Source organism: Pelodiscus sinensis, chromosome 28 (genome assembly GCF_049634645.1).
Source record: "Pelodiscus sinensis isolate JC-2024 chromosome 28, ASM4963464v1, whole genome shotgun sequence".
Classification (NCBI taxonomy): Eukaryota; Metazoa; Chordata; order Testudines; family Trionychidae; genus Pelodiscus; species Pelodiscus sinensis.
Window position 1 is genome coordinate 248217 of NC_134738.1, and position 18039 is coordinate 266255.

Sequence of the window (18039 nt, forward strand, 5' to 3'; positions counted from 1 at the left end):
GTACAGGGGCAGGAATAGCTGAGAACCCAGGGCAGGTATGGCCGAGAACCCAGGCTCCAGTGGTGGGTACATCTGAGAACCCAGGGCAGGTATGACTGAGGGCCTGTGGCCTGGGGTGGATATAGTTGATGGTGCGGGGAGGTGAGTATGGCCAAGGGCAGGTATGGCTGAGGACACAGGACATGGGGTGGGTACACCCAAGGACCTGAGGCAGGTATGGGGGGAGCAGGACCCAGGGTGGGTAGACCCAAAGCCCAACACGGTATGGCTGAAGATTTAGGCCATTTTCGCGATCGGGGCTTTTTTCTGGAAAAGACTACTGGGCTGTCTACACTGGCCCTTTTCCGGAACAGTGTTCCAGAATAAGGACTTATGCCCGAGCGGGAGCAGAATAGTTTTTCTGGAATAGCGGCTGATTTTGTACAGTAGAGCATCGTTGCTTTTCCAGAAATTCAAGGGCCAGTGTAGACAGCTCGCAGCTTATTCCGGAAAAGCGGCTGATTTTCCGGAATAAGTGGTCCAGTGTAGACAGAGCCTGAGTGGATAAGAACATAAGAATGGCCGTACTGGGTCAGACCTGTTGCCTGGGCATAATATAAAACGGAGTCTGAGGGGTTCTTTTTCCCTCAAAGCAGTTTTCCCGCCAAAACGGGTAAAAGAATGCTGTGCACCCAGCACTAAACCTATGCACTCAGCACCAAAGGCTGTGCACACCGCCCAATTGCCTGTGTGTGCACCCATTCTCTGCACACGGCACCCAAGTTTTATGCACCCAGCTCTAGTTCTCTGCACCCCGCTCTCTTCATGGTTTTCCCGCCATGAGGTGTTTATATACCCTTGTCAAAGAGCATTCGTGTTCTTTGGCCCCCTTCATGTCCTGTGTGTGCGTCTGTAATCATCATTGCCCTGTGTCATCGTCTACCCGGAGGAGGCCAAGGTTCCAGCCTGCAGTCTGACAAGACTACCCACTGCCAGTGACGTTAACTGGAATAAGGGAAGCCTTTCCCGCTCCCACTAAGACTTTGGGACTTATAACACTGTCTCGCTTACGGATACTTGGACAGGATCCGGTGCCCACCAAGCGTCAGCTCGCAGGAGGCGAGAAGTATCCATCGAGGGATCGCTCCGTTTGTCCTCCCTTAAGGCTTTTCACTAGCCGCAAGGTTGAAGGTCACGGACATCGAACATCAATCGCCGCGTTGAATGTAATGTATACCCTTGTGTGTGTGGGACTCTTCTATCTTCTTCTTTTCCAGGGTTAGGGTGGGACTGTTGCTGAGTTGTATGCTGTTTGCTAATGTTTGGTCTTACATTTAAAATACATGGTTTGGCCCTAAATTCTTGTTGTTTGGTGATTTCTAAGCTGTTTCCCTGGTGATTAGATACAGGATACCAGGCCGAATCTGGCTTCTGTGGGAGGGCACCTTAGGCTTTAATTAAATTGCATAGCCCATAGCACAGCAATTGTTTACCCCAGCTCTCCGGGTAACAGACCAAAGGTCCATCTAGCCCAGTAGCCTGTCTGCCGATGGTGGCCAGCACCAAGTGCCTCAGAGGGGGTGGACCGAAGACAATGATAAAGCGATTTCTCTCATGCCATCCATCTCCAGCCTCTGACAAACAGAGGCCAGGGACACGATTTCTACCCCCTGGCTAATAGCCTTTTATGGACCTAATCTCCAGGGGCTACGTCTACACTGGCAGCTTGTTGCGCAAGAACCCTTTTGTGGAAGAGTTCTTGTGCAAAAATTCTTCCACAAGAGAGTGTCTACACTGGCATGTGCTTTTGCGCAAGAGCATCCTTGCCAGTGTAGACGCTGTCTTGCGCAAGAAAGCTCTGATGGTCATTTTAACCATCGGGCTTTCTTGCACAAGAAATTCATGTTGCCTGTCTACACTGGCCTCTTCTGGAAGAGCTCTTGCAGATGTAAGCAGGGTCAGGGTAAACTCTATCCTGACATTTGGTGGTGAATTGTGGCAAGTGGTGCAAAGAGACCTCAGGGGCTGAGCTCAATTTGCATAGACACACCCACCCTGTCTAGTATGTACTCACAGCAGCCCAAATGGTCACTTTGGCCACTGTGGGAGCCCCGTCTCTCTGTTATTGAGGCAGGGGAGATAAAAGTGTTGTTACCCTGATTATGCGAATCAAGGACAATGGAATGGTGGAACTGTTTATGACAGAGGGCTTCGCCATAACCTAAGTAGCACTCGCTAGACAAGGGGCATGGGTTCCAAACCCAGTCAAATTGAGAGAGATTGGGGACGGGTCTTTGTACCTGATGGTGGGGCTTTGTCTGAGGGCCTGAACAACACTGATTGTTCCCCTCCACTTTGGAATATCAGAGTTAATTTGGATTCTATTAGGAATCTAGTTGTGAGGTGTGGAGTCAGTTTCATTATAGGCTAGTAGAGTACTAGTGCTAAGGCTCATCTGCTATGAGCTGAAATCACTGTGTGCTGTGGGGAGCCTGGTGCTGGGCTACTAGCAGAGCAGCTTGCAAGGAACAACCAGCAAGTGCAGGTGGACAGCAGAGTGCTTTGCTGGGGTGACCTGCAAGTGCGGGCTGACGGGATGACTTGCAGGCTGGTGGGATGACCTGCAGGCTGGTAGGAGCGGCAGCTGTGACCTGGCTGCCAGGAGCATGGACTGAGACCAGCTGGCAGCCAGGAGCATGGACTGAGACGGTTGGCAGAGCCGGACAGTGAAGGCGGCTCACTGGATGACAGGCGGAGCCACCACCGGACCAGGTAAGGTGCATCGATGCCCATCCCATGCCCACCCCTCCAGGTTGGGATGGTGAAACTCTGCCAGGTGAACTTGTGAACCCTGGGCCAGCACTGAGCCGGGGCAGAGACTTTTGGGGTGTTGGACTTTTGGGACTTTGGGGGGATTTGTGGCTGGGGGGAGGGCCTTTGCTCGTGTTTAGTCTGGGTCTGTAAATCTGGGTCTGTAAATCCGAGTTGTGGTGTTGGTTACCTCATGTTATTAAAGGTTTGCTACTACAGGCAGTCCCCGATCCGACTTACGTCGGACCCGCACTTACGAACGGGGCTTTCTCGCCCCGGAGATCGCAGGCAGCGGTCAGCCACCTCGACCTCCGGGGCGAGAAAAGCTGCTCCCGGTGCCCCTGTTCTGCTGGGGACCGTCTCCAGCAGACCAGGGGCACCGCGAGCAAAGCCGCAGCGGCGGTGGGTCCCGCGCCAGAGCAAAGCCTCAGAGGCGAGGCACCCCGCCACTGCGGCTTTGCTCCCCATGTCCCTGGTCTGCTGGGGGGGGGGGCGCAGCTAGTGTGCCCCCCCCCCCAGAAGACCAGGCTTTTGTTGTGGACCCTGGGGCAGAGCAGCTGGGGCGCTGCCGGTTGGTCCCGCAGCGCCGCTCTGGGCACTACTGGACCAACCCAGCAGCACCCCAGCTGCTCTGCCCCAGGTGTCCTGATTCAGCCACTGCTGGTCAGTTTCAGCAGTGGCTGAATCAGGACGCCTGGGGCAGAGCAGCTGGGGTGCTGCTGGGTTGGTCCAGTAGCGCCGAGGAGCGGCGCTACTGGAGCAACCCAGCAGCACCCCAGCTGCTCTGCCCCAGGCGTCCCCAAGTCAGCCGTTGCTGAAACTGACCAGCGCTGACTACAGGAAGCCCGAGGCACAGTTGCTCTGCCCCGGGCTTCCTGGAATCAGCGGCTGATCAGTTTCAGCAGCAGCTGTCTTGGGGTTCTTAAGTTGAATCTGTATGTAAGTCAGAACTGGCGGTCAGTTTCAGCAGCGGCTGAATCTGGACGCCAGTTCCGACTTACATACAGATTCAACTTAAGAACAAACCTACAGTCCCTATCTTGTAAGTAACCCGGGGACTGCCTGTATACTGAGGCTCTGTGCTTGCGAGAGGGGAAGAATTACCTCTTTTGAGGCACCCAGAGGTGTATGTAAGATTTCCCAGGTCACTGGGTGGGGGCTCGAGCCAGTGTTGTATTACCTTGTTGGGAGGAGACCCCTAGATACTGAACCCGGCCCTTGCTGCTATTTACTCAGCCTGGCAGAAGGGTTACACACAAGAGGGCTTATTCTTGAGCGGAAGCATCATAGTTCTTGTGCAAGAAGCCCTGATTTTATACAGTAGAATGTCCGTTTACACACAGCCAGTGTAGACAGGCAGCAAGTTTTTGCGCAAGAGCGGACGCTTTGGCGCAAGATCACGCCAGTGTAGACCCAAACCATGAATTTATCTAGCTTCTCTTTAAACTCTGTTATAGTTCTAGCCTTCACAGCCTCCTCTGGCAAGGAGTTCCACAGGTTGACTATGTGCTGCGTCCAGAAGAACTTTCGCTTGTTAGTTTTAAACCTGCTACCCATTAATTTAATTTGGTGTCCTCTAGTCCTTATATTATGGGAAATAATGAATAACTTTTCTTTATTCACCCTCTCCACACCACTCATGATTTTATATACCTCTATCATATCCCGCCTCAGTCTCCTCTTTTCCAAATTGAAAAGTTCCAGTCACTTTAGCCTCTCTTCATATGTTCCAAACCCCTAATCATTTTAGTTGCTCTTTTCTGAACCCTTTCCAAGGCCAAAATATCTTTTTTGAGGTGAGAAGACTACATCTGTACACAGTACTCAAGATGTGGGCGTGCCATAGTTTTATACAGGGGGACTATGTCTACACTGGCATGATTTTCCGAAAATGCTTTTCACAGAAAAGTTTTCCGTGAAAAGCATTTTCAGAAAAGCATGTCTAGATTGGCAGGATGCTTTTCCGCAAAAGCACTTTTTGCAGAAAAGCGTCAGTGGCCAATCTAGGCGCAGTTTTCCGCAAAAAAGCCCCGATCATTTTCGCGATTGGGGCTGTTTTGCGGAAAACACTACTGTGCTGTCTACACTGGCCATTTTGCGCAAATGTCTTTCGGAAAAAGACTTTTGCCCGAACGGGAGCAGCACAGTATTTCCGCAAAAGCACTGACGATCTTATATGAGAAAACTTTTCCGTTAAAAGCATTTGCGGAAAATCATGCCAGTCTAGACGTAGCCCAAATGTTTGCTTTTGGGCAATATCAGCAGGAGGCTCGGAAAAACCAATGTGAAAAGCACCACCTAGTGGTGCCAACCCACATCAGATGAGCTTTGCTGTAAACATTCAGACCAGCATCTAAGTAATGGCTGCTGCCTGAAGAGGACTGAGTGATACATGGGCAGGTGACTTGATCATGTGACAAACTCTATGTTGTAGCTGTATTTTTCCACAGAGAATAATGGGAGTCCCTCCACGTAGGCAAGGGTGTAAGGAGGGCACAGGGAGTTCCTCCAAGGATATAGAAGGGCTCCGAGGGCTCTTCCATTTTGTCATCACCTCTAGAGGATCTTTGCTGTGAACTGAAGCTTAAAAAGATTAATGATCCATCCTAACATGGTATATTCCAGAGATTTGATTAAAACCAACAGATTATTCTACCTCTGCAACAAACCTGCACCAAGAACTTTGCAATAGGCATATGCATTTGATTCCTTCAAGTCTTACCCTTTCTTTCTTTTTATAAATATACCTTTAGGCTGTATCTACATTGGCGCGATCTTGCACAAAAGCAGACGCTTTTGCGCCAAAACTTGCTGCCTGTCTACACTGGCTGCAAGTTCTTGCGCAAGAACACTGATGTTCTAATGTATGAAATCAGTGCTTCTTGCACAAGAACTATGATGCTCCCACTCAGAAATAAGCCCTCTTGCGCAAGAGCTCTTCCAGAAGAGGCCAATGTAGACAGGCAACCTGAATTTCTTGCGCAAGAAAGCCCTATGGTTAAAATGGCCATCAGAGTTTTCTTTCTCAAGAGAGCATCTACACTGGCAAGGATGCTCTTGTGCAAAAGCACATCTCTTGCGCAAAGGCACATGCCAGTGTAGACGCTCTCTTCTGCAAGAGTTTTTGTGCAAAATCATGCCAGTGTAGCTGTAGCCTTAGATTTTAGATTCTAAAGGACTAGCACAGTGTGTTTTGGGGTATAATGTGAGGTATAAATTGACCTGGGAATATGGCTGGTCCTTTAGGATTCAAGCTGTTTGGATTTGGTGAGATTGGTTTTCATGACTTCTCAGCTGTGTAGCAAGCAGTGCTGGTTGTGGCACAAGAGAAAATGGACTGTCTGGGGGGATTGCTTGTGTGGTTTCTTGCTGGCCACTGTGGCAAACAGAAATGCTCTTTGTGATTGGTTTGGTGCCTTATAATGAGGAACCCCCACGCTTGGGCTGTAAGTAGCCCTTTCTCTGAGCAATTCACCCTTAATTGACCCTCTCAGCAGTGCCCCCACAACCCTGTATTACAGCAGGTATAGCCAAAGACAAGGACCTGGGGTGGGTATAATCGAGGGTGCTAGGTGCTGCAGAGGGAAGCAGGAGGCTTGGGTTATGAGGGCAGCTCAGGCACGGTGGAGGCTGGAGCGGAGGGCATTGCCACATACAAGGAATACCTTCCCTCCACACTGTCCTTGCTGAGAGAACCTCCAGCCCCTTCATATAATCTGGAAGGGGTGGCTGGTACTGGTTCTCTGGGGTCCCCTTCACACAGGCCTGTTCAGTGTGTACTGATTGGAGGTGGGACCTGTGGCTTGGCTCAGCAGAGCCTCAAGGCCAAAGGGCTGGGGCTGCTCTGCCCTGAGTCTCAGCCCAGACAGGCTTGGGTTGCAGGGGTCCCGCTACAAGTAAGGCAAAGCTGCAGGTCCATAGGTGGGGGCAGAAGACCTGGCAAGGCTGGTCGGACTGTTGAAGTTTTCCAGGGCCAGGACTCCAGGCACAGAGGCTGCTGCTGCCCCTGGGCACATGGCCTGTGGGGAGGAGTTGAAGAGCTGGAGGGGGCTTGTCTGGAAGGCCTTGGGAACCCAGCTATTGTAGTCTTCATCCAGGCCGCCAGGCAGGCCATTCAGCCGAGGGCCAAAGCCCTCCTCGCACCGGTCAGGCTGCAGGTGACACTCCTTCTTCCGCCACTTGGCTCTGCGGTTCTTAAACCAGACCTTGAGAGAGACAGAGAGCAGGGAGGGGAGAAAAGCCTGCTTAGAGCTCAGTGTCACTGCAGATAATCAGTCAGTTGACAGGGCCTCCCAGCTGTCATGGCTTGGGCTGTCCCTGCCTCAGTGAGCAGAGTAACAGGCAGCTCCAGCTGGGGTCTGCTTGTTGGCCTGTGTGCAGTACCTTTAGGGGGTTCAGCCCAGCTGCTACCAGGCAAGCACATGCCCTCCAGAGCACCGCCCGCTGGATGGCAGAGGGGCCAGGAACTGAATGACCCTGACAGCTGAATCCTGTCCCACCCGTCTCCAGTACATACATGGAACTTGAGTGGGCATTGTAGGCACAGTCCAGGCACTGTGAACAAGACTCCTGGGATGCTAAGCTGGCATCTTTTTCCAGAACCGGATGGCCCCATCCACCCTGGTACCAGCTTCCTGAGCTCTGTGGTATTGCCCCAGCTCTGAATCTGTTCAAAATAGCAGTCTAGTTGCCCCATCCAACCCTCCACCACTAAATCCAGTGCCCTACTACCATGAATCTGTCCTGCATCTGCGGACTCAGCCCCCGTAATGAGCTTTTGCTGGTCTCTGTCAGTGCAAATCTCCACACTGCCTACAGGGCAAGGAAAGCCCAAGCTTGCACGCCCAGAGGCAGAGGGCTTAGCCTGCAGGAGATGTGGGTAGGAATTGCTTATTGACTTAAGTTGCTGAGAGGCACCCTCTGCCCACAGTTACCAGGCCTATGTAGAGAAAACGTCCCTGGGCCTGCCATCAGCACTTGTAACATACCGGCACAATGCACTGCATGATTCTGAGGACAAGAGTTTACTGGTCCCATGGAGTGATCCCTTCAGCTGATGAGTGGGGTTCTGTACTGTAGCACTACTCTGGAGGCTTTTGCAAACCCCATGCACTCGGAGTCCTGCTCTGGAATCTACAGTTGGAAGGGATGGCAGACCACAGGTCGAGGCCCTACAGCCCACCAGGCCTGGCCCCCCTCCCATGCAGACTGCCACCTCCTGGAGTGTCTGAGGAGACTCCCCTTACCCTGATTCTGGATTCTGCCAGGTTGATCCAGCTTGCAATCTCCTCCCTGGTGCTCATGTCTGGGTAGTGGTTGTGCTGGAAGGTGGCCTCCAGCTCCTGCAGCTGTTGGCTGGTGAAGTGAGTCCTTTGCCTTCACAGCCTCTTCTTGCCCAGGTTAATCTCCTCTTCACCACTGGAGCCAGAGGACTTGCCCCGCAAGTTCTCACCATTCTTTGCTGTAGGAAGTCAGAGAGTAGTGAGGTGTCAGTGGGAGAACCACCATAAGAGTGGGTCCAATCCATAAGACTAGCCACATTGGGTCAGACCAGAGGTCCATCTATCCCAATGTTCTGTCTTCCGACTGTGGCCAATGCCAGGTGCCCCAAAGGGAATGAACAGAAAAGGAAATCATCAAGTGATCCTGCCCTGTCACATATGTTGTACTTAAAAGAAGTACTCGGGATCTTTTTCAGGGGGATAAGGCAACACGCCACATTTATTGATCACACATAGAATAATTAACAGTTATCATATGCATATGATATATATATATATGTCACTCATGCACTCACACACACACACACACACAAGCACACTCCGTCTTGCTGTGGTTACCAACAAGTTGCTCCCCTTAACTGCACTGGCCAGGTGAGTTAGATGGGGGAGGGGTGGAGCCGGGCTTCTGCCGATCCGGATCGATGCTCCGATGGTGACAAGACGAAACCCGGGGTCCTCTGCAAGACAACTCACTTTTATAGCATCCCTCTCATATGCAAATCTTTCCCAGATTCAAACTCTGGGTCTGTGTCCGTTGGTCCCTTTGTGCTGCGGAGAGGGTGTTTTCCAAAGAAGGTGCCTGCTTCTAATCCCCAAGGCCGTCAATATGTCTGGTCTTCTTTCTTCAGCCCACTTGACACCTTGGGTCTGGCTTCCACCCCCCTTCAACTGTTGTAGCTGTCTGGAGGTGCTTGGCTCCCAAGTCTTACTCATTCACACCTCATTCATTCAACAGGGCAATTAATTACAGAGTGGGGGAAAGAGAGTGGGGGAAAATCTTATTCTGCTACAAGTTTTCTATATAGGGCTCTAATACAAAGTTTCAAGGTTATATGGATTAATACAAAGTTACAAGGTTATATAGATTAATACAAAGTTTCAAGGTTATATGGATTAATACAAAGTTACAAGGTTATATAGAGAGGCACAATGTCAAGTCATATGCAGCAATATATAATAAATTTATATGAAGCAATATATAATACATAGATTTATCTACACATATTCCCAGCTTCTGACTAACAAAGGGACACCATTCCTACTCATCCTGGCTAATAGCCATTGATGGACTTATCTTCCATTAATTTATCATGAATTTTTTAACCCTGTAACAGTCTTGGACTTCACAACATCCTCTGGCAAGGAGTTCCACAGATTGACTGACCATTGTGTGAAGAAATACTTCCTTTTGTTTGCTTTAAACCTGCTACTTATTAATTTCATTAGGAGATCCCTAGTTCTTGTGTTATGGGTGCTTTCTCCACACCAGTTGTGAGTTTATAGACTCCCAGGGTATGTCTAGACTACATGACTCCATCGACGGAGCCATGTAAACTAGTTTACCCGACTTAGGCAAAGAAGCGGGGATTTAAATAATCCCCACTTCATTAAAATAAACATGGCCACTGTGCTGTGCCGACGATCAGCTGGGGATTCCCCAGGATCGGTCGACTGGGGAAGCCTTTGCCAACTGATCCTGTAAGCCTCGTTTCACGAGTCATAAGGGATCATTCGGCAAAGGCTTCCCCAGCCAACCAATCCGCGTCTAGACTACCGTGCTGTGCCGGATCAGTTGATCATCAGCACAGCATGGTGTAGACGGAGCCATTTAGTCTAGACATACCCCCATAGTCCCAAAGCTAAACACAGGGGCTACGTCTACACTGCGGGCTTTTTGTGCAAGAATGGCTGTTCTTGCACAAAAACTTGCCAGGTGTCTACATTGCATGTACGTTCTTGCGCAAGTAAATTTACAGTACAGCATCAGAAAACAGGGCTTCTTCCGGAAGAGTTATTCCTTTCCCCACGAGGAATAAGCCCTCTTGTGCAAGAGTTCTTCCACAAGAAGGCAGTGTGGATAGGCAACAGGATTTTCTTGTGCAAGAAACCCCTATAGTTATAATGGCCATCAGAGCTTTCTTGCACAAGAGAGCATCCACACTGCCATGGACGCTCTTGCGCAAAAGCACATCTCTTGTGCAAAAACACATGGCAGTGTGGATGCACTCTTGTGGAAGACCTTTTGCACAAGAACTCTTGTGCAAAACAGTTCTTGTACAAGAAGCCTGCAGTGTAGACGTAGCCAGGAGGTTCTGCAGCAAGCCAAGGAGCCAGGCCCCAGGGGTGTGCACATGTGGGACGCATCTCACATTCCTGGGCTCCATGAGCACATACAGTCAGTGAGTGTCCTTCCCAACCATTCCAGCTGAGTTAGCAGGAGCTTTGGAGATGAGGAAAGGGCTTGTGGTTATGGACTGAGCCCAAGGGCATATGTCAACCGAACTGACAGTACTCGGTTCGTGAATAACAACATAGCTTAGGCCACCTTCCCCTGGTGTCAACGCACTCCTCATGCCCCTCTCAGGGCTTGTCTGAACCATGGTGGCGCAAGGTAGGTTAGTACCATAACACAAGTGGATGTGTGTACTAGGAGATGCTCTCCCACCAATTCCCCATGCTATTCTCAACCGGAGAGGTTGTCATGACTCACTAGACCCATTAAATAGATTCCTGCAGCTTTGATTGCCGCAGCATGGCTCTGCCCAGTAGTGGAGATAAGCCCTGCAAGCTGGGTTGTTGTGTTCCCAACTCTGACAAAGATACCCCTATCCCCATATGACCCCCCTTCTCTCTGGACTCTCCTAGCACTGCCTGGCCTGAGAGCGAAATAAGAACGGCCATACTGCGTCAGACCAATGGTCCATTTAACCCAGTATCCTGTCTGCCAACAGTGGCCAATACGAAATACCCCAGAGGGAGGGAACCCAACAGGTAATCCTCACGTGGTCCCTCCCCTGTCACCCATTTCCAAACAGAAATTAGGGACACCACTCCTACCCATATTGGCTAATGCCATTGATGGACCTAACCTCCATGAATCTATCTAGCTCTTTTTTGAACCCTTTTAACATCCTAGGCCTTCACGACGTCCTTTGGCAAGGAGTTCCAGAGGTTGACTTAGTGAAGAAAAATTTATTTGTGTTTGTTTTAAATCTGCTGCCTATGAATTTCATTTGGTAGCCCCTAGTTCTTATATTGTGGGAATAAGTACAGGCAGTCCCTGGGTTACGTACAAGATAGGGACTGTAGGTTTGTTCTTAAGTTGAATCTGTATGTAAGTCGGAACTGGCGTCCAGATTCAGACACTACTGAAACTGACCGCCAGTTCTGACTTACATACAGAATCAACTTAAGAACCCCAGGCGTCCCCAAGTCAGCTGCTGCTGAAACTGATCAGCAGCTGATTCCAGGAAGCCCGGGGCAGAGCAACTCTGCCTGGGGCTTCCTGTAGTCAGCGCTGGTCAGTTTCAGCAGCAGCTGACTTGGGGACAGCTGGGGTGCTGCTGGGTTGCTCCAGTAGCGCCGCTCCTCGGTGCTACTGGACCAACCCAGGAGCACCCCATCTGCTCTGCCCCAGGCGTCCTGATTCAGCCGCTGCTGAAACTGACCAGCAGCGGCTGAATCAGGACCTGGGGCAGAGCAGCTGGGGTGCTGCCGGGTTGGTCCAGTAGTGCCCAGAGCGGGCGCTGCAGGACCAATCGGCAGCGCCCCAGCTGCTCTGCCCCAGAGTCCAAAACAAAAGCCTGGTCTGCTGGGGAGGGGGGAGCACACTAGCTGTGCGCCCCCCCCCCCCCAGCAGACCAGGGACATGGGGAGCAGAGCCGCAGCGGGGTGCCGCGCCTCTGAGGCTTTGCTCTGGCAAAGCCTCAGAGGCGCGGGACCCCCCCGCGGCTGCGGCTTCAGTCCTGGAGCCTGTGGTCTGCTGGGGACCGTCCCCAGCAGACCACAGGCACCCAGACTGAAGCGGCAGCAGCGGCGGTTCCCCGCGCCTCTGAGGCTTTGCTCTGGCAAAGCCTCAGAAGCGCGGGAACCCACCCGGTGCCCCTGGTCTGCTGGAGACGGTCTCCAGCAGACCAAGGGCACCGGAGCAGCTTACGAACGGGGCTTTCTCGCCCCGACCTCCGGGGCGAGAAAGCCCCGTTCGTAAGTCGGATCCGCGTAAGTTGGGGACTGCCTGTAAATAACTTTTCCTTATTCACTTTTTCCACACTAGTCATGATTTTATAGCTCTCTTATCATATCCCCCCTTAGTCTCCTCGGGTATGTCTACACTACAAAGTTAATTCGAACTAACGGATGTTAGTTCGAATTAACTTTGATAGGTGCTACACTAGCGCTCCGCTAGTTCGAACTTAATTCGAACTAGCGGAGCGCTTAGTTCGAACTAGGTAAACCTCATTCTACGAGGACTAAGCCTAGTTCGAACTTACTAGTTCGAATTAAGGGGTGTGTAGCCCCTTAATTTGAACTAGTGGGAGGCTAGCCCTTCCCAGCTTGCCCTGGTGGCCACTCTGGCCAACACCAGGGAAACTCTATTGCCCCCCTCCCGGCCCTGGACCCCTTAAAGCAGCACAGGCTAGCTACGATGCCCGTGCCAGGTGCAAGCCTGCCAGCACCCAGCCAGCAGACCCTGCACCTGGCATGGCTCAAGCCAGCCACCCGCTTCCACCCAGCCCTCCGCCTCTTCCCGGAATCAGGCTGGCGGCTCCCGGGAGCTTGCCCTGGACCGCAAGAGGCGGGCACCTGCCTGGTCTAGTGCAGACATCATGGACCTCGTCCACGACCTCCGCACTAGGCACAGGAAAGTGGCCGTCTAGGGCAGGAGAGCTGCCAGCCTGGCCACCCAGGAGCAGGTGTGCATGAAAATCAAGGTGGTCCACTGAGACCCCCGACCCTGAGCCCTGAGCTTACAATGGCCGTCCTGGATCAGACCAAAGGTCCATCTAGCCCAGTAGCCTGTCTGCCGACAGTGGCCAACCCTAGGGACCCTGGAGGGGATGGACCAAAGACAGTGACCAAGCCATTTGTCTTGTGCCATCCCTCTCCAGCCTTCCACAAACTTTGGGCAGGGACACCACTCCTAACCCCTAGCTAATACCACTCCATGGACCCAACCTCCATGACTTTATCTCACTTCTCTTTAAGCTCTGTTCTAGTTCTAGCCTTCACCGCCTCCTGCAGCAAGGAGTTCCACAGGTTGACTCTTTGCTTTGTGAAGAACAACTTTCTGTTACTAGTTTGAAGCCTGCTACCCATTCATTTCATTTGGTGTCCTCTAGTCCTTCTATTATGGGAACTAATGAAGAACTTATCTGTATGCATCCTCTACACCCCACTCATGCTTTTATAGACCTCTATCTTATCCCACCTCAGTCTCCTCTTTTCTAAACTGAAAAGTCCCAGTCTCTTTAGCCTCTCTTCATATGGGACCTCTTCCCAACCCCTGATCATTTTAGTTGCCCTCCCCTCTCCCACCCTCTCTCTTCCCCTCTCCCACCTCCTTTTCCCAGTCTCCCTGAGTTTTGTTCAATAAAGAGAGATTCTATTTTTGAGCACACGTTTTCTTTATTTTGTACATCAGGAAGGGGGCTAGGGAAGGTAAGTGGAAGGAGGTGAGGGAGGAATCGGGTACGAGCCCCCGATGGGGAGGACTGGGCTGGCTCTGCGGGCTTCTGGGGGTGGAAGCTCTCCTGCAGCCCCCCAATTGCCCTCTCTCCCCAGATGGCAGCCTGCGGCAAGTGCAGCCTGTCTGATGGCCGAGTGCTGTGATGTGCCGAGTGTGGGCACTCAGGGCACTCCAAGCCAGGACTGCTTTGCAAGCGGGGCACCCCTTAGAACTGTCTGTCCGGGGTGGGGATCAGGTCCCTTTAAGCACAGCCCTCGGCAAGCCTGAGACAGCATCTCCACGCTCTAAGTCCTCATCTGATGCCCTGCCGGCACTGCTTCCGACCATCCTTAACCCCAGTTCAGGGTCCACTTAATGTGGACATGCTAGTTTGAATTAGCAAAATGCTAATTTTAACTTGTTTTTAGTTTTAGATGCGTTAGTTCGAATTAGTGCTGTAGTGTAGACATACCCCTCTTTTCTAAACTGAAAAGTCCATACCTTTTTAATCTCTTGTCAATTGGGACCCATTCCAAGCCTCTAATGATTTTTGTTGCCCTTTTCCGAACCTTTTCCAATGCCAATATATCTTTATTGAGATGAGGTGACCACACCTGCACACAGTATTCAAGATGTGGGCGTACCATGGTTTTATACAGAGGCAATAAGATATTCTCTGTCTTATTCTGTATCCCTTTTTTAATGATTCCTCTCATTCTATGTGCTTTTTTGACTGCCGCTGCACACTGAAGCTATGTCTAGACTGTAGGCTTCTTTCGGAAGAACCTTTCTTTGGAAGAGATCTTCCAAAAAACTTGTTCCAAAAGAGAGCGTCCACACACAAAAGCAATCTGCTTTTTTGCACGATAGCGTCCGCACTGAATGGACGCTATTTCGCATTTAAACTGTGATTACAATGGCTGGAGTGGCCACCAGGGCACCTGTTCTTTTTCCTCTTTCCTCTTTTTTTGAAAGAACTCCCTTTTCTCTGTCTACAAATGCTCTTTCAGAAAATGGCTTCTTCCTCGTACAAAGAGGATTACCAGCCCTGGAAAAAACCCTCTGTTCTTCCAATTTATTTTCAGAAGAACACGATTGTAGTGTGAACGTAACTCAGGTTTTATCGCACAAACGGACTTTTTTTTTCCAACAAAACTCTGCAGTGTAGACATACCCTGAGTGGATGCTTTTCAGAGAACTATCCACAATGAGTCCATTTATTGTATGTATATTTGGGATTATTTTTTCCAATGTGCATTACTATCCAGTTAGCATTCTCCTGGGTCAGTCTCTGCCCCTCAAGGTCAGGGGTTAGGCAGACCCTCCCTATCTGGAAAGATGCTAAAACTAGGGCTGTCAATTAATTGCAGTTACCTAAGTGATTAACAAAAAATAAATTAATGCAATTAACAAAACAGTCACGAATAATCACAATTTTTAGTGCACCAATTGAAAATGAATATAAGTAGTTTGGATGTTTTTCTACACTTTCAAATACATTGATTCCACTGACACCACAGAATGCAAATGTGTAGTGCTCACTTTCCATTATTTTTATCACAAATATGTTAAAACAATACAAGAAATAGTATTTTACCCTTTAGCGCATAGAAGTACTGTAGTATGATCTCTTTATTGTAAATGTATAACTTAATATGTACTTTTTTGTTGTTGTTTTTTGTTACGTAACTGCACTTTAGATGAAAACAATGTAACATTTTAGCATGGTATCTCCAACCTATCGACTGTGATTGACTGATAGAACCTGGAGCAGTGCTGGGCAACCTACTGCCACATGTGGCCATGGGAAGCAGATGAAGGCCCAGCTGGGGAAGACAAGCCAAAGCCCTGCGCCTTCCACCCAAAACCATGCTCCTTCAACAATCTCCCTCTCCTAACCAAGCCCTGCCCAGCTCCAGCTGAATGCTGGGGCTGCCACGTGGCGTGGCACCAGCATTCCCCAATGGCCAGGGAGCCACATGATGTGGCTCCAGCCCCTCCCAGGCAGCTGGGCACTATAGGCATTTATGGAAAGGCATTGCCTTCCCAAAACTTACTTTGCCCACCGCCCATGCATTTGGTGCATTAGGGTTCTCTGTGTGGCCCACCAAGCCTTTTGGTTCCTGTTGCCCACTCACAGGGTTGCCAGATTCTGCTGGTTTCTGTCCTACCAGTATTACCAAGTGACACGCACGTAAAGCAAGTGCATGTGAAGTGAGGTCCATGCTGGCTGCACCAGCACTGACTGAGGGCTGTTTGCTCCCTCTGTATCCAGTCACGCACCTAGAACTTGTGGGCTGCACTAAGTGCAGTGAGCAAAACTACCCTATCCTAGGAGACTGTCTTGCTGGTGACAATCTTGTGAACCATTGAGAAGAAGGAGGCCAGTCGTGGCCCACTCACTAGCCTCGGGTGTCCACTGCTGTCCTGGAGCCTCTGCTAGTCAATTGGTAGGCTTTCTCTGCCTGGCCCCAGGCTGCTCCGGGTACAGTAGAAGGGGAATGGAGCAGAGGCAGAGTGGGGGGCAGAGGTGGTCCCAGCCCTGTACCCTCCTAAGGATGGCTCTGCTGAGCACAGGCTGGGGGTGGGGCATGCTGGAGCCCACAATGCTGCTAACTGCAGCATGAAGTTGCCTAGGGAACCTCAAAATTTGGTGCAGTTTGGTGTCCCAAAGGGTACCAAGCATAGCTGTGAGTTCTGTGTATTGATAGGGATGGCCTAGGTTATGTCCCCCAGCCCGGGTTGTGAGCGGCAGGAGCAGGGAGCTGTGGAAAGCCAGGGCAGCTGGGCTTGTGCAACCCACTCACCTACTGGATGAGCTGCACTGTCCCATGTATCGGCACTTAGACCACCACTTACAGAGAAAAAGAATGCGTGTGCTCCATGGCCTTAGCTGAGCGCCAGCTGGCTTTTAGCTCAAGCCGTAGATACTCCTGCACTAAGCTCCAGTGGTTCCAGGTTTGGCTCCACCTGTCAGCATTCCACTAGCAGGGAGGAAGCCAGGATTACTTGGCACCTATGCCTTAATCTTCTACAATGTTTGCCTATCTGGGACTTAAGAAACTGTGGCTAGCTAGAAACCCTTCATTCAACATTACCGTACAGCGCTTCTGATTACGAGAGAGTTTTTCTCGGCATATCTTGAATTGCCTCAGAAAGCTGTGCAAAACGTGCCAGACACTGCACGAACTACAACAACTCTGTTCAACCACATGATTTCTTTGGGACCTTCATAGAAAGAAAAAAAGTAAAGTTTTCATTCTCGCAGAAAAGAAAGTTGTCAAAAGAATTACATGAGTCCTGATTTGAAGACGTTTTCCAGGAAAGCTATGGCATTTGCTTGAATGTGCATTAAAACACTTTAACTAGCAGCATTGCCCTATGTCAGTTTTGGTTAGGATTCCATTTTTCCTCCCAATTACTTGAAGTACCTCAGAAATGTGTGAAAAACTTTCCCCACATTCTAGAGAGAACAACAACCCATCTCAACTACAAGAGTTGGGTGGAACTTGCTTACATGGAGCAAAATGCAGTCATTCATTGGCACTGACAGGATGACTTTCACAAGCTCGTACCCCATTTTCCTGCATTATCCTCTTTTGAAACTCTTTTTCAGCAAGACCAGTCGTGTTTATAACTATGGCCTTTAGGAAACTGACGAGCTGCGTCTAACATTCCCCAGATCAGTTTTGCTTGTTTATTACGACCGGCTCCATGCGTTTCTGGGCCAGCCAGCCCCGGAAGCCCCAGCTGTCCCTGTGGACACCTGCCAGCGCCCCCCCATCAACCGTCCCACTGAGCCAGGGGAGGGAGAAGACAGCGCCAGCGAGTCTGGCGGTGAGGAGGCCAGCGTTGCCACCGCCCAGCAACGAGGCCGAGGCCGGGGAGGAACCCACTGGTGAGTTTGTGCAGTTTGCACTCCCAACAGGCGGGGGGCAGGGGGGTCCAGGCGCCCGGAGAGAGGAGGGGGAGAGCATGTCACTCAGGCCACGTGAGCTGCACGCTGCGTAGCATGAGGCAGCAAGCAGCACATGCAACCACGTGCAGCCTGGTAACCGAGCGGCACGTGGCCGCGGCAGGCAGCTGCAGGGCACACCTGGGACCGTGCTGCTCACACACATTCGGCGGGACCAGGGGGAAGGGTGGATGCCAGCTGAAACCGGCCAGGGCCCCAGGGACTCAGCCCAGAGCCCGCAGCTCCGCCAAGGGTGCAGCATGGAGAATGACACACTGTCCCATGCCTCGCTGTGAGGCACAGCCAGCTGCTCTTGGGTACACCGCAGCGTCACGGTCCTGTGACCG

At 51.0% G+C, this 18039-nt stretch overlaps 1 pseudogene; it reads right to left on the reverse strand.

The window, feature by feature from the left end:
• Window positions 1-6545: 6545 nt before the first annotated feature.
• On the reverse strand, window positions 6546-10672 carry LOC142820922 (pituitary homeobox 3-like; annotated as a pseudogene).
• Between the last annotated feature and the right edge of the window lie 7367 nt (window positions 10673-18039).